Source organism: Polyodon spathula, chromosome 7, assembly GCF_017654505.1.
Source record: "Polyodon spathula isolate WHYD16114869_AA chromosome 7, ASM1765450v1, whole genome shotgun sequence".
Taxonomy (NCBI): domain Eukaryota; kingdom Metazoa; phylum Chordata; class Actinopteri; order Acipenseriformes; family Polyodontidae; genus Polyodon; species Polyodon spathula.
The window spans coordinates 41,549,031-41,575,551 of record NC_054540.1 but is presented as its reverse complement, the minus strand read 5'-3'; the positions used below and the strand labels follow the sequence as shown (position 1 = coordinate 41,575,551).

General features: G+C 39.6%; 1 protein-coding gene across 2 annotated transcripts in view; it reads right to left on the bottom strand.

Moving 5' to 3' along the window:
* LOC121318627 (kelch-like protein 13) overlaps nucleotides 1-24,652 on the bottom strand; it is a 164,789-nt gene extending 140,137 nt beyond the window's left edge. The window contains exon 1 of one of the 2 annotated variants that reach the window (XM_041255507.1): nucleotides 24,579-24,652. The gene's annotated coding sequence lies outside the window, so the exon portion shown is untranslated. The remainder of the gene's footprint in view (nucleotides 1-24,578) is intronic. The other variant, XM_041255509.1, reaches the window with a different exon arrangement.
* Between the last annotated feature and the right edge of the window lie 1,869 nt (nucleotides 24,653-26,521).

The window sequence follows — 26,521 nt, the reverse complement described above, 5'->3', positions numbered from 1 at the left end:
TGTGGTCTGAGTTTGCCAGTGGTTCTCTGACCTCTGTTTTAGTTATTCTATCTTCGTTATTTGAAAAGACTAAATCAAGGCATGCCTCCCCTCTAGTGGGTGCCTTGACAAATTGTGTTAGGAAGCAGTCATTTGTCATTTCCACCATTTCTATTTCATCCTTCGCGCTACCCACCGGGTTTTCCCATTTTATTTGGGGGAAGTTGAAATCCCCCATTAGTATGGCTTCTCCTTTGCTACACACATTTCTAATGTCATTGTATAACAGATTATTGTGCTCACCGTCTGAATCTGGCGGTCTATAGCATGCTCCTATTATTATGCCTTTTGAATTTTTGTCTGTTATTCTGACCCATATTGATTCGGTTTTATTTTCTTTGTCCAGGTTTAACACCTGGGCTTCAAGACTGTTTCTTATGTATAGCGCTACCCCTCCTCCTCTTCTGTCCTGCCTGTCTTTCCTATACAGTGTATACCCACAAATATTATATTCGTCCCCATCACTCTCAGATAACCACGTTTCTGTAACACCTATCACATCATAGTTACCTGTTAGTGCAGTAGCTTCAAGTTCTAGAATTTTGTTTCTGATACTTCTAGCATTTAGATAAATACATTTAATGGTTGTCTTACCTGAGTTGTTGTTCTTGTTTTGATGCGGTCTCCCTTCTGTTTTTTTTTTGTTGATTTCTCCCCCCTTCCTTTCTAGTTTAAATGCTTCTGAACCTGCTCGAGGATCTTTTCTCCAAGTAGACTAGTTCCCTTGTTATTTAAATGCAGTCCATCCCGTCTATACAGATAGTCCTCGTTGTAGAATGTGGTCCAATGATCAAGATAGGTGAAGCCTTCCCGTGTGCACCACGTCTTCAACCATTGGTTTTGATTTATTATTTCCAGCTGTCCATATGGTCCTTTGCAAGGTGCGGGCAGTATACCAGAAAATACCACAGTTTTGGTTTTCTCTTTTAATTTCCTTCCTAGCTCTCTGAATTTGTTTTGCAGGGATTTTGGTCTGTCTCTTCCAATGTTGTTTGTACCGATGTGGACGACTACTACCGGGTCGTCTCCTGTTCGTTCTAGGAGCCTGTCCACGTTCTCAGTGATGTGCTTGACAGAGGCTCCCGGAAGGCAGCACACTGTTGTAGTAAGGGGGTCCAAACTGCGAACTGAACTTGCTGTGTTTCTCAATATGGAGTCCCCAACAATCATGACCTCCCTTCTTTTTGCTGTCTGGTCACCACTGTCAATGGGGTCCTGGATGTTGTTCCTTTCATTCTCTTGTTGTTGGTTCTGCTCATCAAAATTCTGAAGTGACTCAAATCTGTTGGTTGTTTTGATTTCTGGTGGTTGTGTTTGACGAAGTTTTTTTTTTTCCCTGCTTCTGCCTACCTGAACCCAGCTGTTCTGACCTTCTATCTCCCTGGTGGCTTTCAGTCTGTTAGGGGTGATGCAGACTTCCATGAATTGTGGGTGTGCCAGTTCCTCAAGATCTTGTTGCTGTCTCACTTCTTCCAGCTCCATTTCTAGCATACTTACTAGTTTATGCAAATCCTGGATCGCGCGGCACTTTACGCACACTTGGTTTAGCTCCGCTGGGTTTTCTCGGATTTCCCACATCAAGCAGGTGTCACAGATTACTGGCTTGAAGACCATGTTGAGGGTTTTTTTTTTTTTTTGGGGCACTCTGCTCACAACGTTGACATCAGCAAACCACTCACCCACACGACGCCATACATGCTGTCTGCCATCTGCCCGGTACAGTTGAAACCGGGATTCATCCGTGAAGAGCACACTTCTCCAGCGTGCCAGTGGCCATCGAAGGTGAGCATTTGCCCACTGAAGTCAGTTACGACGCCGAACTGCAGTCAGGTCAAGACCCTGGTGAGGACGACGAGCACGCAGATGAGCTTCCCTGAGACGGTTTCTGACAGTTTGTGCAGAAATTCTTCGGTTGTGCAAACCCACAGTTTCATCAGCTGTCCGGATGGCTGGTCTCAGACGATCCCGCAGGTGAAGAAGCCGGATGTGGAGGTCCTGGGCTGGCGTGGTTACACGTGGTCTGCGGTTGTGAGGCCGGTTGGACGTACTGCCAAATTCTCTAAAATGACGTTGGAGGCGGCTTATGGTAGAGAAATGAACATTCAATTGTCTGGCAACAGCTCTGGTGGACATTCCTGCAGTCAGCATGCCAACTGCACGCTCCCCCAAAACTGTGGCATTGTGTTGTGTGACAAAACTGCACATTTTAGAGTGGCCTTTTATTGTCCCCAGCACAAGGTGCACCTGTGTAATGATCATGCTATTTAATCAGCTTCTTGATATGCCACACCTGTCATGTAGATGGATTATCTTGCCAAAGGAGAAATGCTCACTAACAGGGATGTAAACAAATTTGTGCACAAAATTTGAGAGAAATAAGCTTTTTGTGCGTATGGAAAATGTTCTTTTTTTTCAGCTCATGAAACATGGGACCAACACTTTAGATGTTTTTATATTTTTGTTCAGTGTATCGTATTGGTCAAGAAAAACGCAGTAAGCACACACCAACGCATAGAATCAATATTTACTAACTAAGTGTAAGATGCTACAGGCATTTGTATTTTTATCCCCAGTGGTATTGTAAAGATGATGCAGTTTCCTCGAGTTGATAGTGTAGGGATTTTGGTTTTATGTATACAAAAATTAATAGACTTTAGTCCCTTTAAAAAAAAAAAAATCCCCTAGATCCGCTTAACTTTACCAACAGTGCCATACCCACCTGAACGTTTCTTCTTTCCTTTGTGTTCTTTGCAAAAAAAATAAAAAATTGCAAGCGCCGTCTTCTCATCATTAATTTTTGCACTGAGAGATTAGTGGGCGGGCACTGCAGGTCTTACAGCGCACTCAATTGGCTACTGCTACGTTACACTTTGCTTTTCTTAACTCATGGGTTTTCAACCTTTTTTTGAAACTGTACCCCTTCTGTCGCAAGGTTTCAGCTAAAACGTACCCTTTACAATTTTCGCTCAATGAATGGTACCACAGTTGCAATAAAAAGCAGAATAATCTGGTTAACACATTTCTTTTTTCTCCCATTTATTTAATATATCATTTTACACAACAGTCTGGGACTGACAAACTGCAGCAACAAAAAAAACAAACAGTGGGCTCCATTCTTATAACTTGGATGCAAAGATTTAACAGGTAGTATTTAGGAATCGTTCGCTTTCTATTGGGAAAAGTCATTATAAATAATACAAAATACTCAGCACTGTAAATGTTTATCACGTTACTATTTACTTCTCACCTCAGCATAATTGTGTGCCATTTAAAATATTTACAGTATCAAAAACATTAACCTCAAGACAAAACTGTAATTACTAAATAAAAATGATCCAAAAGAACGCTGTATAACTAAATCACTTTGCACTTTCTGACTCGTGTTTTTGTTTTTCTATTGCAAGTAAGAAATGTATAAAACATGGAACCCGTTATGTTTACCAGAGCATTTATACTTCTAAAAAATGTAGAAACACTGTGCTTCACTGACACGACAAGTTGAAAATAGCAAAGATCATGAGCAGCACAGTGCGCTCTCTAGGCACAATCGCCAGACACCTGCTTTATATCAGAGGGGAAATCCACGCAATCGAAATCGCGTATGCATAGAGGTCGAAAATGTGGACGTGATAGATTCTGTGTTTTTTTCCATTACAGAATATATAATACCGTTAAAAAAATGAAATTTGTCTTGTGCATTTCTAAGTCATCCTGCGTACCCCTATGACCCTTAGAAGTATCCCCTGGGATACACGTACCCCCGGTTGAAAACCCGTCTTAATTAATAGGATGCCATTCAAAGTAATAAAGGTGAGGAGAGTATTCAGTTGCAGTGGTCACATCTTTACCCCCTATCATTCCAAACTGAGCAGAGAAAAATGTTAATATTTTGGTGTTTTTCCACAGTAATTTGAAATTAAAAAGCAGCATTATTTTGCAGAGCCAGTGTGAGCTGGAGTGCACACTACTTCCAGTTAGGTTGTGCCTGACAGAACTGTAGCACCAGTGTGTTGCATTTGTTTAAAAACTGTAAATGTGTGTTAATTAAACGTAAACTAGAACTCCAATTTTAAAATAACTTGGCTCACAGAAACAGCCCTGCCCAAAGAGGGAAGTCTACGGTTATTCTTAGGGTTATAGGGCAATTCCACAATAGTGACCCTGACCATGAATTTTTTTTGCCTATAACACAAACATTTCTCTCACAATTTTTACTAAAATCTGTATATTTTTGCATGTTGTATCATTGTTCTTCAGTTTATGCTTTTTCTTTACTTTATAGCCATTTAAATTTACTACTGAAAAATAAAAAAGCAACATTTTCTGAAGTCTGACTTTCATACATTTTCAGGTTTCAATTGTTGGATAAATGTTTTATTTACACATTTGAAAATATGCCCCGTTTAAACTCAATGGCTATGTAGTGCCAAGTTAATAATATTACATTTTCTTGAAAAAAGGAAAATAATATACAGCAATTCAAAATAATGGTGTTTATAAAAATAAAATAAAAAAATGTCACGATCATAACATTTTCTTGGTAAAGTTTTTATAAAAGTTATCATAAGTTTCTCTGCAAAGCTAATTTTTTAAAACTTATGTTATGGGATAAAAACTTTGACCGTTTTCTGATTAACAGTTGCCCGAATTGGCAATGGACTGTTACGGATGTGACAATAATGTCCTAAGCAGGGCTCGCAAAACCGCTGGCCGACGTTCCCGGGAAAACCAAAAAAATCTGTCGGACAACATGTTTTTTTTGGCTGCTTGTCCGACGGGCAATCCGATTTTTTATAACAAGATAACATTCTGTGCTTTAATCAAACAGCGGTTTCCCAATCGAGATTTCGCTCACAGATCATATCGGTAAAACGCTTTTGGAGGGATCAATGTGTTTCACTGGTAATGCTGGAGTGATTTCCAGGGTGACGTACACATTGCTTGTGACCAAATCCCTCCAGGATTGCCCCACGTAACACCCCTGACAACTCAAGCAATCCTATCTAGTCTGCTCACTGAAACAAAGGGTAAAATGGACTCCAACAGCCAAAGTATACACTTTTATATTGAAGGATATGACTTTTTTATACAAAGTTACAGACTGGAATTACAAGCTACTGTATTCTGCTCACCATGATTCATATGTTATCTTCTTGTTACCTTTATTAAATCATTAATGTTATTTCCCAACCCAGGAAAAAAAAAAAAGGAGTACTGTGTTCTTCAGTGAATAAGATATAGCCAGAATACTGGATGCAGCATGCCACAACTAGGTACTGTACTTGTAATTCTACCTTTATTTCACAATTGTATTATTATTATTATTATTATTATTATTATTAGTAGTAGTAGTAGTAGTATTAGTATTATAGTAGTGACAAATACTGTAATAATAAACACAATCATAGAATAAAACAGTACTACTATTATTAATAGTTTAGCTAATGCCTTTATGCAAGGTAACTTTAACTTACTCCAGCAGCTTATATTGTTTGTTTTGGATTGTCCTTTTACTATAGCGAACAAAAGGCTCTGGACCCAAACAGGGCTGTTATAGCGAAGGTGTACTGTATTAAGTATTTGACTTATGTGTTTAATAGATGACACTTGCACATTTTAATATATAATGTGTGCACATTTGTTATGTCTTTTTTGTTATTTTTCACCACCCATAGTGTTCAACATTTAACAGGGGGTGTAAAGAAGTTTTGATCTAAATCCAATATTATCCCTTACAAAAAAGTAACATACTGCAAGTATACTTGTGCCAAAATTGTCTGGTTTTATTATGCTACTGGTACCATTGTACTGTCATATTTTGGTACAAGTATACTTGTAGTATACAACTTTGTATATTCTTCTTGTAAATAATGCAACACATTTCTCAAATATTGGACTTTTATTAGATTGTATCTTACTTCTCTTTTGCATACCTGCATTGTCTCTTGCTAGATATGCACCTCCAGATTCTGACATACTTTTATAAATCCAGGAGCAACTTCTGCTCTGGATCAAAAAGCTATAAAGCTCTGCGGCTACCCGCTTATGTGGATAGCTATTGAAAAACTAGTAGAAACTAACAAACAAGCCTGGTAAAAACAAATGGAAATCTGGAAAAGTATGGAATTTTGATTTTGAAAAAATATATAAGAACATAAGAAAGTTTACAAACGAGAGGAGGCCATTCGGCCTATCTTGTTCGTTTGGTTGTTAGTAGCTATTGATCCCAGAATTTCATCCAGCAGCTTCTTGAAGGATCCCAGGGTGTCAGTTTCAACAACATTACTGAGGAGTTGGTTCAAGACCCTCACAATTCTGTGTGTAAAAAAAGTGCCTCCTATTTTCTGTTCTGAATGCCCCTTTGTCTAATCTCCATTAGGAACCCCTGGTCCTTGTTTCTTTTTTCAGGTCGAAAAAGTCCCTTGGGTCGACATTGTCAATACCTTTTAGAATTTTGAATGCTTGAATCAGGTTGCCGTGTAGTCTTCTTTATTCAGTCTTGAACAGATTCAATTCTTTTTGCCTGTCTGCACATGACATGCCTTTTAAACCCGGAATAATTATGGTCTTACTAACGCATTGTACAGTTTTAACATTACTTCCCTTGATTTAAATTCAACACTTTTCACAATATATCCAAGCACCTTGTTGGCCTTTTTTATAACTTCCCCACATTGTCTAGATGAAGACATTTCTGAGTCAACAAAAACTCCCCGTTTCATAGATTCCTTCAATTTCAAATGTTTTGGAAGCTATGAAGCCAACAGAGAAATAGCAGTATTAGTTCAAATGTATCTGCTTTAAAAGTTTGTACTTATTTCCACCGATACTACTTGTCAATTTTTGAAACCTTAATTGTTACTTAAATGGAACGTTACTATTAATCCTGTAATTGTTATTTGTTGAGGATACAGTAACTGCTGTCAAGAGGGCTGTGTTTCCAATTTATTAAAAAATATTTCCCTCATTGTATTTTTTTTTTTGGTTATTATACATTTCCTGGTTAAATAGTTCATTCTGAGTAGTGGCACAACTCATTTGAAATATTTAAAAAGATTACTATAAGAATACAATACTGTAATAAATGCACTTTAATCAGAATTGATATCTTGATATCAATTTGTCTGGGCTTCCAATGGCGAATGTCAATTTAAAGTGTTTTAAAAAATTTTTAAAAAATTAAATACATTTCTTGAATAAAATTCAGAAAGCGTTACATCCATAACGCTGCACTTCAAGCTATGCTATGAAAATATTAAAAACCTGATGTATTACTACATGATTTTTGAGAGCTGCCAAGTTGTTCTTACAAAATGACATTTAATGTTTTGATTGTATGTTCCACAAATCACAGACTTTTGAGAACATGTGAAGTGACCCAGCAATGCTTGTCCATTTCTGTCACATCCATAACCAAAGTTGAAATTTTAACACAGTTCAAAAAGCACATTATCTAGATAGTGTATCATATTTAGTTAATTATTTAAATGAGGCCTTGTATATGGTAACAAAGTTGAATTTTGTGTGCAAATGTCACATCCATAACGCTGGAATTGCCCTATAGTGATTTTTTTATGTGCTTATTTTTCAGTGAGCAGTGTGTCCGCAAACAAAAAGTTTGAGAACCGCTGATCTACAGTACAGTATGCTCAGCGATTGACAAAAATAATCATCTTAGATTATACAGTAGAAACCCCCCAAAAAACTGCAGTAGGTTGCAGCAGTGGTAGTTTGTTCCAAGGTAAACTGGATCAAAGGGTTTTTGACATTCAATCTGTGTTCAGTAAAACCAAAATGAACTGCATTTGTGCAGCTAAGGGAACGGGACATACCATTATTATATCAGGGCTCAACAAAATTAGTGTCTGCGATAATTTTTTAATATGCATAGACCATTAGAGACTGTGGGAGTGGGCAGATCAGGAACGAATTAAAACGTTAGATTATTACCATAACCCTGGTTCCCTGAAAGAAAATGACAACCATTACCAAATGGGAAAGAGCCCTCTCTGACCGTCAATCACTGAGCACATATAAAAAATGCTGCCCTATCAGGGCCCTGCTGTGTGGGTGAAGTCCCTCCAACCTCCTGTTGAAGAGGGACTTCCTCACAGTAACATATCGCCATTTTCGTTCGAAATCAGAGGTCAGCTGGGGACACGACCTCGAAGGGTAATGGTTATCATTCTCTTTCAGGGAACCAGGGTTATGGTAATAACCTAACGTTCCCTTTTAATTAATGACAACCATTACCAAATGGGAAGCTGTACCAAAGCTGTCGTGACTGCAGATTACCTAAAGTACAGCCTCACGGCGATAGCCACAGAGCCCACATGACACCTAAGGGCATGCCGCCTCCAACACCCTAGAGCCCAGAGAGGGTCTCGCTCGATTTGCCACGTCTAAGTGGTAAAAACGTGCAAATGTCTGACTACCTCTCCATGTAGCAGCATTGCATAGTTCATCAAAGGAGGCGCCATGCGGGAGAGCCCGTAAAGTTGCCTGGCTCCTGGTAGAATGGGCCGTAATGTCTCCTGGTAAGGGGGAATCCGTTTGTTCATGCGCCAAGCGTATCGCATCTGCCACCCAGTGCGCTAGACGTTGCCTCGATAGGGCCTGACCTCTAGAGCGGGACCCATAGCAGACAAACAGCTGGTTGGATTGTCTCCAAGACACCATCCTATCCAGGTAACAACACAGAGCCCGAACTGAGCGAAGCATGTGCTGTCTACAGTCCTCCTCCGACTCGTGTAGGGGGGTGAAAGTTTCCAAAACCACTAGTTGGTTAATATGGAATGAAGATACCACCTTTGGCAAAAAGGCTGGGTTTCTTCTTAATGTTACCCGTGAGTCATTCCCCGTAAAAGCCATGCATGTGTCATCGATGGACAGCGCATGAAGCTCACTTACTCCTCTGGCAAACGTAATGACTATTAAAAAAGCCACCTTCAAAGAAACAGGGGGCAGTTCTGCCGATGCCATAGGCTTGAATGGGGGACCCATAAGGACCCGCAGTACCAGTTCTAGATCCCACTTGGGGACCATACTTTTCATGGGAGGACAAAGCCTCTGAGCCCCTTTAAGAAACTGCACTGCCAGGAAATGTGCCCCAGGTGACAGAGTACATTTGTCGTGGCACACTGATATTTCTGCCAGGTATACCTTCAAAGTGGATGCTGATTTTCCTGCATCAAACAGGTGTTGTAAGAAGGTTAGTATTGTCTCAATAGGGCAGGTCACCGAATCGTGATCTTCGGCAATGCATCAGTCTTGGACAACTGGGCTCTAGTGCTCTGCACCCTAGCAGACTGTAGTGTCTCTACTACAGCATCTGGCAAACCTCGTCTAAATAGATGGCTCCGTTCAATGGCCAGACCCAGAGTTGGAGCTGGGCTGGGTTTGGGTGTCATAATAGCCCCTCCGCTTGGCTCAGGAGGTCCTTGCGTAGTGGGAGCTGCCAAGGCTGATCCGACAACATGTCGGAGAGGAGAGCAAACCAGGGGCGTCTCGGCCATCTAGGTGCAACCAGCAAAACCTGTGCTCTCTCCACCCTAATCCTCTCTAGTGTCAGGGGTAATAACTGTAGCGGAGGGAACGCATACAAGAGCCCCTGTGGCCAGGGGTGAGCTAGCACGTCTACTCCCAGGGGGCCCCCCCGTCTCTCTATGGAGAACCAGAGAGAGCAATAAGTGGACTCAGCTGTGGCAAAAAGGTCGACTTGTGCATTATGAAACCTGTCCCAAATCTGCTGCACCACTAGAGGATGCAATCTCCACACCCAGCTGTCCTGAGCTCTTCTGGACAGGAGGTCTGCTGCCTTGTTGTCTACACCGGTGAACTGCCCTGATGGAACGCAAGTTTCTGTGCATCCTCTCTGAATAGGGAGAGTGTGGCCTCCAACGACCAAATCTGTCTTCCGACAGTGAGGCAAGCATGCTCACAGAGTTCAGTTTGATCCCAAGGAACACTGTGGACTGAGACAGTACGAAGTTGCTCTTCTATTGATGTATTGACAGCCCTAACTTCGTCACATGATCTATGACCTGTTTTGTGTGTGCCCCTGCGCGTGCTTTGGAATGCGCACAAACTAACCAATTGTCCAGATAGTTTAGGATCCGAATACCCCGCAGCCTGAGTGGAGCCAGTGCTGCATTCATGCACTATGAAAATGTGCGGGGCATGGCAGCAGCAGAATTCAAATGGCAGCATGCAGAATTCATACACGTTGCCTTGAAAGGCAAAGCGTAGATATTTAATGTGCGCGGGACAGATCTGGATGTGAAAGTAGACGTCTTGCAGGTCGATCGATATGAACCAGTCGCCCGGTTGGACAGACTGGAGGATATAAGAACATAAGAAAGGTTACAAACGAGAGGAGGCCATTCGGCCCATCTTGCTCGTTTGGTTGTTAGTAGCTTATTGATCCCAGAATCTCATCAAGCAGCTTCTTGAAGGTTGTCAGGGTGTCAGCTTCAACAACATTACTAGTTGATTTCAGACCCTCACTATTCTCTGTGTAAAAAAATGCCTCCTATTTTCTGTTCTGAATCCCCCTCTGTCTAATCTCCATTTGTGACCCCTGGTCCTTGTTTCTTTTTTCAGGTCGAAAAAGTCCCTTGGGTCGACATTGTCAATACCTTTTAGAATTTTGAATGCTTGAATTAGGTCGCCACGTAGTCTTCTTTGTTCAAGACTGAACAGATTCAATTCTTTTAGCCTGTCTGCATATGACATGCCTATTAAGCCCGGAATAATTCTGGTCGCTCTTCTTTGCACTCTTTCTAGAGCAGCAATATCTTTTTTATAGCGAGGTGACCAGAACTGCACACAATATTCAAGATGAGATCTTACTAGTGCATTGTACAGTTTTAACATTACTTCCCTTGATTTAAATTCAACACTTTTCACAATGTATCTGAGCATCTTGTTAGCCTTTTTTATAGCTACCCCACATTGTCTAGATGAAGACATTTCTGAGTCAACAAAAACTCCTAGGTCTTTTTCATAGATTCCTTCCCTAATTTCAGTATCTCCCATATGATATTTATAATGTACATTTTTATTTCCTGCGTGCAGTACCTTACACTTTTCTCTATTAAATGTCATTTGCCATGTGTATGCCCAGTTCTGAATCTTGTCTAGATCATTTTGAATGACCTTTGCTGCTGCAACAGTGTTTGCCACTCCTCCTATTTTTGTGTCGTCTGCAAATTTAACAAGTTTGCTTACTATACCAGAATGTAAATCATTAATGTAGATTAGGAATAGCAGAGGACCTAATACTGATCCCTGTGGTACACCACTGCTTACCACACTCCATTCTGAGGTTTTTCCTCTAATCAGTACTTTCTGTTTTCTACATGTTAACCACTCCCTAATCCATGTACATGCGTTTCCTTGAATCCCAACTGCGTTCAGTTTGAGAATTAATCTTTTGTGCGGGACTTTGTCAAAAGCTTTCTGGAAATCTAAATAAACCATGTCATATGCTTTGCAATTATCCATTATCGATGTTGATGTGCTGTCAACATACTAAACTTCCTCTTTTTGAGGAACAAGTTGAGGACCCTGAGGTCCAGAATTGGTCTCAAACTGTCGTCCCTTTTGGGCACCAGGAAGTACCTGGAGTAAAGACGGAGGGCATCGCTTTGACTTACCAAGAGTACAGCGTTCTACTGTTGAAGATTGGTGATCTCCTGTTGAAGAAGTATCGCTCTCGCTGGTTCGACGGTGGCGAGGAGCACACCCTGAAGGGTGGCGGACCTTTGCGGAAATGTAGAGCATGTCCGTGTCTCATTGTTGATAGCCGTGCCATGGGTCGTTGCCGTTGGTCAGTCCGGTTGTGGGGGGGTTTGGTGACAGCCAGAGCCCCTCAGGAGCGGTCTCCCTTGGGTTTGTGAGGGGGCGGGTCTTTCTAAGGTCCCTGCCTCGGTCTCCAGCCGGAGAACCGGTTACCCCTGGCTGGCGCTGGTCCCTTGCCTCCAGCTCTGCCTCTGCCTGCTTGTCTACTCTGGGGTGGAGGGCGGTGTTCAGACCCTTTTACCCAAGCAGGCTGTGAATGTCACCTTGGGCGCCGACGGTAAGCCGGATGGCGCGAAAATTTGGAGGCGACCTCCATGGCTTTGTGGGCTCATATCAATGGTCGCCCCAAATGTGAGCCCCGGTGTAATGGGGGCATCCAGTAGCACCACCATCTCGGTCTCCACGACCTTGGCTTGGGTCAGCCACAAATGCCGGCAAGCGGACACTAATTGCTACCAGCGACCTCCCTGATGCCTGGCCTCATTCCCCCATTAGGTCAGTCATCGCCTATGCCACAATCTGGAGCTCCCCTTTGTCTGCCTCTGTGGATCTTTCCTGCAGCCTCTACCGCTAACTAGGCCTGACAGAGCACCAGTATGGCCATGGCGTTTGCTGCTCTTACTGACAGCGCTGCCGATGCGTATGCCTTCTTGAGCATGGCATCCGTTGTTCTGCAAGAGGGTCCTTATCCCCCCTGGTGAAGGTGGAATCTTGCACCAATACCGTGACCGTGTCCCTGATAGTGGGGAACGTGCCTAAGCCCGCTTCTTGAGCTCCTGCAGTGTGCAGCAGAGACTGTTCTGGAGGGTGCAAGCGCTGGGTTGCTCCAGAAAGAGCGCACCAATTCCAGGAAGTCCTGGCATAAAGGGAGGGCTTGCTGTGGGTGCCCTTTTTGCTAGAGAAAGCGGTTCCCCTTTCCCTCCTGTTCTTCCAGCCAGGGAACGTCCATGACTGCAGCTGCACGCTGCATTAGCGCCCAGAACTCTTCCCTCTGCGATACATGCGGCAAGGGCAGTAAGGAGCCTCCCGGCGTGGCCTGCCCGATGGAAGTGGCTGGGTCCGAGATGTCCGATCTCGACACTGTGAAGGACAGCTCATCTGGGCTACGAGGTCTAGGTTGTGGGGATGGAGAAAGAGACTGTGGAAGCTGGGGCTGCCTGGTGGTAGGGGGCAGTCTGCCCTGCAATTTCAGTAGGGTCTCTAGCATGGTCTGCTGAGCCCTTACAGTCTTCGCTAGCTTCAAGAGCGCTGTCGGTGCCGATTCAATCGGCGCCGAGGTCGGTGCAAATGTGTAGCGCGGTCGGTGCCAGGCTGTAGCCGGCCCTGAAGCTATTCACCGGTGCCAAATCAGGTCGGTGCCGGGATCGATGTCAAGAAAACCACGGTTGGTGCCGATGGGTAGCGTGGCCGGTGCCGGGCTGTAGACAGCTCCGAAGAGGTTCACCGGTGCCGAATCAATCGGTGCGGAGAAAAGCGCTGTCAATGCCGAATGGTCCGTGCAGATATGTAGCGCGGTCGGTGCCGGGCTGTAGACAGCTCCGAAGCTAGTCAACCGGTGCCGAGTCAACTTGTTCCGAGGTCGGTGCCGGGCTATAGGTGGCGCTGAAGATGTTTACCCCAGTGCAGAGTCAATCGGGGCTGGGTAGGCACTGTTTTTCTCAGCCTCAAAGTCAACGGAAAAACCGCAGTCGATGCCGGGGTATGCAGCCGATTCAGTCGGCGTGGTCGCCAACGGCGAGGCAGTCGCGCTAGTAGAGCCCGAGGCTTGAGAGTGGCGCTAGGCCCGAGCCGTTTTTTTTTTTGTGGTCGCTGTGGCTGATTAAATCAGCGTGGACAACGACGCCGCAAGCCCGCTGGGTGTCCTTACAGCACCAGAACAGCTCCCCACACAGTACATGAACACTACACGAGGCCTCGTGCAGTAAAAAGAGTGTAATGGCCGTTTACCCATCTCCCAAAGAGGGATCGAAACCAGCTCTAATCAGTAAACTGACGTGAGAATCAGGTAGTGGCACTCTCTAAATATGTTCGAAAGCGTGATTCTACAGTGAAAATCAAATTTGACGGTGAAAAAAAACGACAAATCAGCCAAATTCGGGCAAAGAAAGCATGACGCAATCTGTGACCTGTCTCAGTGGAGTGAGAGAGAAAATGGGGATATGTTACTGTGAGGACGTCTGTCTTCAACAGGCGATGGGAGGGACTTCCCCCTCAGAGCAGGGCCCTGATAGGGCAGCTTTTTTTTTACATGCTCAGTGATTGACGGTCAGAGAGGCATCTTTCCCATTCCATAATTTTCCTTAATCAATTAATTAAGGAAACAGCGTCTGTCTTGGTTTGTTTTCAGCAGCTCCGAGGTTGCTATGCAGTTACTATGTGCGTGCACACCAAGTTGCCCAGATGTCCACGCAAACCTATATGAACACAAAAAAGTGGTCCTGGTTTGTGAACGATTTCTTTTTAACTACATGTTATAGGATACAAGTACTGGAAACTACTATTGCGTCACAAAATGTATTAGCGAAAGTAATATCATTAATAATATCTGGTACAGCCAACGTGTTGTTGCTAATCGTGCTTTGTTCAGTTACTTCAGATTGTTCATGAAGTTTATTCAAAGTCTTTTAATTTTTACTACTTTCATTAAAACCATAGAGTAGTTCGCTTGCTGCTGATTGCAAACATTTTTTTGATTTTTCTTTGCTATACTAAATTTAAATAGATTGAATAAGCATACCACATTGACAGATATCGTTCATCGGGTGCGTACAACAAGAACTGAGATTTTCTTTAATAAACCAGAAAAAGGTCAATTACACAAGCAAATGCAAGCTGTACTGTATTTACATTTTTTTCAGGCAGAATGATTTGGAAAAATGATTAAATACTTTGAATACTGTATATTCGATCCGGCTTTGCAGTGGATTAAGGCACGCTTGTTGACCAACCAGGTTACAAGAAATCTCATATCCATACTCTATACAGTAAGTTATAATATCATGTTCTGCAACCATAAAATGCTAAACAGAAATCCAAAGTGTCTGGGTTTGAAGTGACTTAAGCAATTATTAGTCACTGAAATATTTTAACTAAGAGTATTTACTTGGCCCCTACATTTTTATTTGGCGACCACATTTTTAAATCTAGGCCTAGATGCCCCTAAAGATTTTGGCCAACTTTAAGCCCTGTGTATGTAACTGGCCTAATTTGGTAACAGGGTAACACCGTATAACACATTTTTATTTATTTTTTTGTCCCTGGGTAGTAAGTGTTATTTCCTAATTGCTTATGCCTCAAAAGTATAGAAAATGGTTATTATTCCCCACAAACTTTGTTTTTGTGACCAGGACAGTGATATTTCAAAATATCACTATTTCCAATGGGAAAACGGGCAAATGTGTGTCTTTTCTTTCACATAAAGTCAGAAAAAAACAACATATGAATCCAAATTAACATGTATTTATACTAAAGTAATACAAAAATGTCTACAAAAGATTTAGAAGTGAGTAGTTTTTCTAGATTTACGATTATACTGTAAATACAGTGTGGCAGGCTGGCGAGTGGATAGAGGCCCAGAGACAGTCTGCAGTTAAAAAAAAAAAAAAAAACTAATTTTATTATAAATAACACAAAATAAAAGTGCACAAGGGCAAAACAAAGGGATTTAAACAAAAATAAAGCAATACAAAAAAGCAAAACTACAAAATTAAGGTTTCCAGGCTGGGAAATGCCTTCACTGGATTCACAAATCACAAAAACCACAAACACCAACCTGCTTCCTCAGCTCCCTCCTCCCAAATGAGAAGTAGAGGCCTCCTTTTATGTCAGGTGGCTGGGCGATGACTGATCATTAATTAACCTAATCAACGCCAGCCACCTGAACATAATAAACCCAGGCAGGTAGGGGAAATTAACCCCATCCCTGCCAATTTCTAAACGGCAGACCTTCCTTCTGCCACACACCTCCCCCCATGTAAAACGTACACCGGCCGCAATCGGCCAACTCCCCCCCCCCCCCCCCCCCGAATCCAATTATGTCCCTTGGGTGGGCTGTTTCAGTGGGCGGTGGTGGGCAGGGTTGATGTCTGAGCCCCCTATACATGGATATAAATACTGGATAATCGATTCAATAATTACATTTTTGTAACGCGCATAGTTAATACAATTATTTAAGTTTATCAACAAAACTGCACCAAACGGCTTACCTTGCAGTATTTCTACCAGACAAACAGTGGGCGTGCTCTTGTTTTCCTGCTCGTGTTAACTAGCATCTGATTTGCCGGTCCAATCCTACCAGCAAATCAGTTTTGAGAAAATTCTTTGTAAGTACGCCCCTCTGTGTATTCAATGTGCAAAAGAAAAAAAAAAAAAAAGCCGACATTTTTATTAGTATTATTAAGTTTTAGGTCGGGATTTCCGCATTGTGTTTCACAGATAGTATAGCATAACCGAGGCAGAAGTGTTAAAAGGACTAGGAGCTCTTAAAATAAACAAATCCCCTGGGCCGGATGAGATCCTCCCATAGTACTCAAAGTAATGAAAGAAGTTATTTACAAACCGCTAACCAAGATCATGCAGCAGTCTCTTGACACAGGGATGGTACCGACAGACTGGAAAATTGCAAACGTACCCGATCCACAAAAAGGGAAATAAAATTGAACCAGGTAACTACAGACCAGTAAGCCTGACTTCTATTATATGCAAACTTATGGAAACTATAATAAGATCCAAAATGGAAAATTACCTATATGGCAACAGGGTCCTGGGAGACAGTCAACATGGTTTTAGGAAAGGGAGATCGTGCCTAACTAACTTGCTTGATTTTTTTGAGGATGCAACATCGATAACGGATAATTGCAAAGCATATGACATGGTTTATTTAGATTTCCAGAAAGCTTTTGACAAAGTCCCGCACAAAAGATTAATTCTCAAACTGAATGCAGTAGGGATTCAAGGAAACACATGTACATGGATTAGGGAGTGGTTAACATGTAGAAAACAGAAAGTACTGATTAGAGGAGAAACCTCAGAATGGAGTGTGGTAACCAGTGGTGTACCACAGGGATCAGTATTAGGTCCTCTGCTATTCCTAATCTACATTAATGATTTACATTCTGGTATAGTAAGCAAACTTGTTAAATTTGCAGACGACACAAAAATAGGAGGAGTGGCAAACACTGTTGCAGCAGCAAAGGTCATTCAAAATGATCTAGACAAGATTCAGAACTGGGCAGACACATGGCAAATGACATTTAATAGAGAAAAGTGTAAGGTACTGCACGCAGGAAATAAAAATGTACATTATAAATATCATATGGGAGATACTGAAATTAGGGAAGGAATCTATGAAAAAGACCTAGGAGTTTTTGTTGACTTTGATGAATGTCTTCATCTAGACAATGTGGGGAAGCTATAAAAAAGGCTAACAAGATGCTCGGATACATTGTGAAAAGTGTTGAATTTAAATCAAGGGAAGTAATGTTAAAACTGTACAATGCACTAGTAAGATCTCATCTTGAATACTGTGTGCAGTTCTGGTCACCTCGCTATAAAAAAGATATTGCTGCTCTAGAAAGAGTGCAAAGAAGAGCGACCAGAATTATTCCGGGCTTAAAAGGCATGTCATATGCAGACAGGCTAAAAGAATTGAATCTGTTCAGTCTTGAACAAAGAAGACTACGTGGCGACCTAATTCAAGCATTCAAAATTCTAAAAGGTATTGACAATGTCGACCCAAGGGACTTTTTCGACCTGAAAAAAGAAACAAGGACCAGGGGTCACAAATGGAGATTAGACAGAGGGGGATTCAGAACAGAAAATAGGAGGCATTTTTTTACACAGAGAATAGTGAGGGTCTGGAATCAACTCCCCAGTAATGTTGTTGAAGATGACACCCTGGGATCCTTCAAGAAGCTGCTTGATGAGATTCTGGGATCAATAAGCTACTAACAACCAAATGAGCAAGATGTGCCGAATGGCCTCCTCTCGTTTGTAACCTTTCTTATGTTCTTATGTTCTTATAGTGAAGATTAGGTGTTACATTATTAACAAAATGCAATGCGTGATGATGCAGCTGTCACTGAATTTAAAAAAAAAAAAACGTTTTTCGTAAACTTGTGTCTAGTTTGTATATCTTACATTCCAAAGTACTGTAATCTGTTTGGAATACATATTTCAGTAACACACCTGTAGTAAGGTGGGCGGCGCTCTGCTCTCAACATTCTGTCTATGGAGAGTTCTGCTCAGAGCACTAAGTGCTACTGTCAACTTTGCTGTTTAACACGCACGTGTAAAACTGAATAAGAATCAGTAAAGCACAATCTGTCTGCATTTTTTATAATCTTAAATACTCCTTTCAAATTAAATATGAATCACAATACACATACTTAAGTATATCTTTATTTCCCTTTAAAAACTACCTTTTCAGAAAATATCACCATCAAGCATTTTGAAACTAGTAAAAATGGAACACAAATATTAATTCAGATTTGAAAACACACATTTCAGTATAATATATTAAGTAAAGAAAGCATTTCATGTGCAATTTACTTTTCATTTTGTTTGTTGTCTCTCCTATGTTGATCTCAAAACACCTCATCAGTTAAAAGCGCCGTGATGATAGCTGCAGTTCCGTGGCAACAAATCAAAATATTTTTAAACTTAATCTACCGTGTCAGCACTCAATTTTGATTCATATTTGCAAATTCAATAAGAAGACAGTCTTAAACTTTCAGTCTGTGCGCACCCTTCTTTGTGGGTCATTTAGAAATGAGAAAAAAAAACTATTTAATGTTTTTTTTTTTTTTCCTAAACCAATGAGGCCATCATAAGATTTACATGATTTGTTGTTTCAGGTGTCAGTATCATCGTCATTAAATATTTAGCCAATCAGATCGGGTAGTTTTTAGATATGAGGGCATTAGTATTATACGCACTTGGAAAAGTGGCATCACCGTCTCACTGACTGCTACCTGTGTCACATGGTACACGCAGCGAACTTGAAGCACACCAATAAGCGCTTTGGCAACATCAGCAGCACGTGACCATGAAGACAAGAACCACAGCCGGGAATGGGAACCCACTAGCTGTACAAAATTAGGAACAGATTTAGTAATTGATTCCACTAGAAATAGAAATGATAAATTAGATCTAAATATTACAAATTTAAAGAGCTTAAATACAGCAACAAAAAAGGAAAGTAGAAAAGTAAAGTAATTTAAAAGAAAATGTGAAACTACAGTACAGATGAATAGCATACCTGTAGTATGTTAAACTTGCTAGGATTGTAACAAACGTTGTTGTCGTGTTTTGTTTTTCTTTTTCTCTTGACGCTACCCAGGTGTAATTACCCCTCACATTCAGTTGTTGTGCACAAGCTTTTACTAAACAGCAATGATATTAAAATAATAACATCACAGGGAGAGGAATGCACCGAAAATGTATGGTGCAATCATCGATATCTACTAGAACTATTCTGAGGCTTAACTGATAGGCTCAGCCATAGTGTACCTCGGTACCTAGGGCAAAGTTGATAACGGTATTGAAATATGTTAAATGAAATAACAACAAAAAAGGAAATGCATAAAGAACATCATGCCCATACTGCACTATTCCATACTTACAGGTTGTATAGTACAAAATAATTTATTAATTTGCAGACTATTTAAAAAAGAATTGAGAATAGTTAGCAGTATGTGTGTAAAGCAAGTACATTAAATGTATTGAAAGAAATACAGATGCTTCATATTGTGCAATTATGTACTGTTTCTAAGTACATTTAAATACATAAATAAAATGTGTAAATAAAGCAGGAGGAAAAAAAGCTTGAGCATTTTAACAGACTGAAATAAAGGTATCATATTTTGCAACTATTAGATGGTAATATAAGGACCATTATTTTTCTTCCACGTGTGCTAGTACTTTCATTCTTGGTATAATCTTGCTTTTTTTAAAGTCTGTAGCTTCCTTGTGTTGCAGACCATATTCCACAGTGGAAAAAAAAGACATAATTTGTTATTTTTTTTTTTTTATTCAGTTAAAAAAGTAATTGAAAAATAACAGCTACTATCATGATAATCTGTGTATCGTGAAGAGTGAGCTTGCAACTACTTGTATTGTTTCATCTCTATTTTTGTTACTAGTGGATCCATGATGACAATACCCACATTTATATTTACCACTACCATTTATACCACAAACCTCAATTATATTTTTCCACATACATGAAATATGACGTTAGCTATCTTACCCTTCATGTTACATACTCCATGTACTGCAATGGTTTAATCTGCTGTATTACTGAACTCCGCGAAAATCCTATTTTCAGTACCTCAAAAAGAACACAAGATGGATCCCCTCCCTTTACATTATATAACTGAGGATCAACCTGGTGCATCGATTGGTAATCTGCTGAAATCATACACCTGCTACATATATATGTCTATTTTTTAACTGTGACAAACAAGCCCAATACAGTGTTATTGCATCACTCATACTAATGTATTATACAATTAGACGCAATGCAGAAAGAATAAAAATAATGTAGTAGACATTAAAATGTATTACTTTCCTGTCTTATTGTCACCACAGTGGCTGCAAGTGGCAAAGCAGGTGTGAGTAGAGCTGCAGCTCATGTGATATGCAGTAGATACACACTGTATGGCTATGCCCTTACCCCTGAATTCAATCAATATGCCGACAGAATGTAGCAACAAAGTAATCAGTCAAACTAAACTTATTTCATACATGCACAGTAAATGAAGCTCCCTTAATACAAATAATGAAATGACCTGCTCATGGAAGAATCTGAAGCATCTCTTTCGCTTGTTTTGTGGCTTTATACTGCTTATTCCAGTTTCACAATGGTTTAGGGTCTCCAACATTTTATTTTCTTTCAGTGCTTTGCGTTAGGATGTTTTAGTAAGTTTAGCATCACTATTTTATTAGGTCTACACCAAGTAATAGAACTTTTTTTTTTTTTTCTCAAAGCTTCCAACTTCAGCTTTCACTTCTTAGGATGCATTTTTCAACAAAAGGTTTAAGTTAAGGTACGCAGGTGAAAACATCTCCAGACACCCAAACACCTAAACTGTTTTTCTATCACAATCAATCAAGTCTTGTCATACTGCAACTTTTGATTTCTGTTACCATATTAAAATGAATAAGGGATGGTAATATGAATTGTCTATATGGAGTGAAGTGTGCAATGAGACCCCAAAAACGCTGCCAGCTTAGTGCTGAAATTGCCAACGCTTTTTCATTGTACAAAAAATAAAAAAAAAAAAAATAAAATGGCTTTGGTTCACTCTTCTCTTTTGTCAGTCTGTTTCTGACCATAAAAATGTAAAAACAGTTTGGTTCAAATTATAGCAATGCAAAGATACAGAAGTATTGTAGCACTTTTCTTTTACCTGAATACGTATCAATCCCCACCCAATAATGTAAATCAACACGCTACAGTCTAGCTCCCAGTTCACTAATGAATAACAACTCCATAACACTCACTTTACTTTACCTTTTGTCTATTTCAGATTCTCTTAACCCATTTACACTAGACACTTTTAAACTGACTCAGACAGCTTAGTTGTTTTGTTTTTTTTTTTTGTTTTTTTTATTGTGTGTGTAAATGAGGCTGGTCCAGGTCCAGCTGTCCCAAAAGTCACCCGCTCCAGAGGTGGCTCCACGATGGCTTTGGTCTATTGTAATTGAAACGGTCCCTGAGACGGCTGGCGTTTGCCACGTACATGTCAACATCAAACAAACATCGACAACAGCAACGGGAAGTTGGGCTTGTTACTCGGACAACAGAACCAAAAAATATCTTTGCAGAACACTGACAGCGATAGAGGCAGAGGATTCCAAAATACAAACAGGCTTTTTTTTATATTTGTGCTATAATGCGTAGGAGAGAGAATATGAGGAATTAAACAAATAATTATAGTAAAGTCTTTAAGAAAATTAAAGGTTTCCTTCACGGGGCGAATACAAGTAACAAGCTTTTGCTATTGTAATCACAGTATAAAATAGTATGCATGTGTTCAGCAAGTTAACAGCAGAGAGTTCATTTATTAGGTTGTGTTTGTGCCATTCAAAATAAAATGTCATGCATTACCTGTTTAATAGTTCTGACTAGGTGCATGTCACATGTTTAAATGGGAATAGCTTATCTATTTTTTAATCTGTTTTTGTGTACAGTTACTATGTTCTGATTAGATTACAATAGAAAGAAAACAGTGTTTTTTTGTTTTTTTTTTAGAAAACCCCCAGTGTTTTTTTTTTTGTTTTTTTTTTAATTATGACTGTGTTATTATAAACGGCTTCACAGTTGCCACAGCATCAGCGAATTGAAGAAAAATAAACATTCCAGCTTTTCACTCTGGAAATCTGGTAAACCCAGATGTGAATATTACTTTTAAACAAAGAACTGAAAGAAATCTTTGGATAGGAAAAGCTTTATTTTTTAAATTGCATCATCACTAGAACTGTGATGCGTTAGTACAGATTTCTTATTAGTATAGATGCATTGTTAGCAAATAAACTTGAGTTCTGGGGGGAGAATGTATACAATTGAAAGTCGCAGATGTTTCTTTTTATCCATTAAACAAATGTGTTTCTCTTGTGGGTAATAAAATTAATTATTGTTTACATTTACATATTGAAAAGAGTCATCAGACTGATGTGTAAATGTTTTTTGGGGAGGAGAAATGTCTTTGATCGAGGAGAAGTGGATATGGCGTCTTTCAGGGCCTATTTCCACATACTGGCCAAAGGCAGATCAGGTCTGTGTTCACTTGTAAACGGGTGGCTCAACTGACAGAAGTCTTGTAATCTGATTAACTCTGATCCAGTTCATGTCCGAGTTGTATTTGTCAACACACTGAGAAACCAGGCTATTTAACTTTGTAAAAATGTAGCCATCTCACTAAAACATCAGAAAAACTAGAAAGGTAAATATATAATTTCACTGTATCTATTGTCCTTCATAATAACATGTTTAACTTCTGACATTAACCTGAAACAGGATGTATGTTTCAAACAATACAGTACGGTTTATAACAGTGGTTCCCAACCCCGGTCCTGGGGACAGACTGCGTCTGCTGGTTTTCATTCTAACTTTATCAATTACTCACTCAAACCCTTAACTGAACTAGTAATGTGCTTAATTAGATATTTTAAATTGTTCTCAGCTCCTAAAAAGTTGCCAATTTTAAATGTTATAAAATTATATAGTTAACTTGAAAACTATAACTGTTTAAAAGCTGAAAACCATTAAAAAGGTCTAATTCAGCATTTTTGAAGTCCAAAATTGAACCCAGATGTTTATTAGCATGCAGTTTGTATATAAAAAATTCAGACCAGATGTTCATTAGCATGTATTTTTGATATCGGAAATAGAATTGTTGACAAAAATAAAAATAGTTGACATCAAAAACTCCATTCTTCATATCAAAAATAGAATTGTTGATATTGGAAATACAATTGTTAGTATCAAAATAAAAGGTACTATTTTTGATATCAACAATTCTATTTTTGATTGAATTTGATAATTCAAAAATAGAATTGCTGATATCAACAATACATTAGTGATATCAGTATTAAAATTGCTGATATCAGCAACTGAGGATTAAATGTTAAAATGGCTTGCCTATGCAATGTGCAATCCCAACACTCAAGTAGTGCGTGCATTACTAAAACGCAAATGATGTTCATTTGAATATGTCGTCTGATACTGCCTACAGTACTCGAATGCAGTTGATGAACCATATACGTAGTGCAATAGGACCCTTCACAACTAACTCCTATCACAGGTCAGGTAATAATAATAATAATTTTATAAAGCGCCTATAAATGCACGCATATCAAAGCGCTGTACAAACACAGAAAACACAGAGGACCATACATACAGCATATTTAGAGTATACGTAATATAAAAATAAATTACACAAATCAAAAACCAAATCACGATAAAAATGCCTGAACGTAAAAGTGTGTAACTTTTTAGTGGTTTAGTGGAAGTTAAAATGCGAGCAGCGGAGTTCTAAATATATTGTAGATTGCTAATAACAGCCTTGGAGACACCTTGGTACGACTGGCATTATCCTACCCCAAGCAGAGTGGAAACGTAAATAACAAACACAGCGAGACTCCACTGACTGCATCACATTAAAGAGCATACAAATCGTCTTAACCACAAAAAAACACAATAATTTGGCAGGACAGCACGCAAACCCTACTTTGCTCCAATACAATTATCATTTAACAAACAGTCTGTACCAATGCAGTTCTCTAAAATCTTACATTTCTACACAAATCAATAATACATAAACTGTCAATTACAATATATGGTTTCAATTACGTCTCTTCCTCCTACACAATTTTAACATTAAAAAAAGTTCCAACGTATCCATGCATTATTTTTTATACCGGGGTCAGATATACACACGTTGCCGTTTTGCTATTCTTGAAAATGAAATCCTTATAACTGCCGTTATTCATTTACACAAGCACATTCCTGACGACAATAAAACTAAAATGAGATGACATTCAGGCTGTGTATACCGTGTCAATTACATCATGATAACTACCGCTTGGGCAGTTTAAAAACGACAAGTTCCCAAAAAGCTACAGACGCTAAAGAAAAGTGTTCTACTCACAACAATTTCTCTCTTTTACTCTCTACTGTCTAAAAACATACCTCTGGTTGGTCAAAGGTCAGTAACTTATGTTGAGTTTCTTACCTGCTCGTCACCGAGTTTCTCTTTTGCTCTTTAAATCCCAAATCTACCCCACTCCTGAACCTCAACAAGCCCCGCCCTCCCCTAGCGCCTTATTGGCTGTGGCAGTTGAAATTCTCCGGCGAGAGCGCTGTCCAATGGGTCAATCTGTGGCAATCAAAGAGAGCGCAGTGACTTCCGTTCCAAAGGTCGATGTGCGCAAGTACGTCGAGGTGGTCGCAGTAATTTTATTTGGGAGAGTTAGTGCAGTATAGATAATAGCTGCAGCACTGTGAAGTTGACATGGCAGGCTGTGATTGTGAAGCATAGGATTGCATAATATATTATGTGGTACACATTACTGAGGGTCAGTGTCCTAATCAATTCTTTCCCTGATTTAACGGGACCAATAATGTTGTGAATACAGTTTGTAGCCAGCGATTGTGTATCACTGCATGTCGGTTATGTCTGGTGTGTTCTCTACATGTACTCAAGAAGACCCAGGGTTGGGCAAAATACTCAGGAAATGTATTTTCAATACAGAATTCCAAATACTCAGAAAACAATGTATCAAAATACAAATTACTTTGGAATCATTGTATTTTCAATACAAAATACAATTGTATTTGGGAAAATACAATTTGAAATTACAAAATACATTTAATAAACAAAACTGATTTTTATATATATATATATATATATATATATATATATATATATATATATATATATATATATATATATATATAACCCTTTTTTCAAAGTTGCTCTTTAGGAAATATGTGGGTTTTTTTTAGCATTTTTATAAAGGACTCTTCAGAGACAATTACTGCTCCAAGCACCTTTATTTTTTTGCTGTCAAGATGCAGTTTTAAAATACAGTGCCTATAGAAAGTCTAAAGCCCCTTTCAAAATGTTCACCTTTTGTTGCCTAATAGCCTGGAATTAAAATAAATTAAAATAGTTGGGTTTGTTTCATTAATCTACACATCCTACTCCACAACTTCCAAGTGAAAAAATATTCTAGAAATTTGTAGAAAATTAATTAAAACATCTGCGATTTAACTAGACTGTCTTGTTTATTTAAAGTTACTCCCAAGACGAACTAGCGCGTGCGTGTGCATTTTTATTTTAATCAAACATGCGAACGGTGTAATTATGTCATACAGCTGCAGGTTAATATTTAAACTATTACTGGAAATGTATTTTGCAGTACTTTGAAATTACAAAATACTAAGGAAATGTATTTTCTATACAAAATACTCCTAAAGTGCCATTTGCATTACAAATTACAAAATACAAATGTAGTGATAATACGTATTTTAATTACATGTATTTTCGATATTGCCCAACTATGAGTAGACCCATGTGCTGCAATGGAATTGGATTCTGTGCTGCGCCCAATTATTGAGCTAGAGGTAATGAGAGAGAGAGAGAGAATTGATATTAACAAAACTAGTACACAACTTGGTGCACTGAAATTGTCCAAAGTTCACTTTGTACACAGCACAAATACACCACCGGGTGTGGATTTATTGCTACTTGTGTAGAAAAATCAACTTGTCCTTGTTATAAATTTACATGCTGCCTCCCCTCCTTCTTTTGATGTATCAGAGAGCTGGCAGCTGCTGGCAGAGGCAGCATTATCACTGGCTGGATTTCGATATTTCTTTCTTTATCCTGTTTTTTTTTTCTTGAATCCAAACTGGAAAAGACTAATACATAGGCGTGGTTTGTATGGAATATTAACAAGAAGTCTCTCCTCTTTCTCATGCTATTTTGTACCTTTTGGGTAATTTGAGTTTACATGTTGTTTTATTTTAGGGAGAGAAATTCTCCTTCCAAATGCAAAGTACCTAATTAATATTAAAATACAGGAGAGTACGTTTAAATGTTTCTGCCTAAGTTCCAATTTGATCTTGCCTGAAGACTAATATCGAGCAGCTTTCTTAAACTGGGTTCCCACA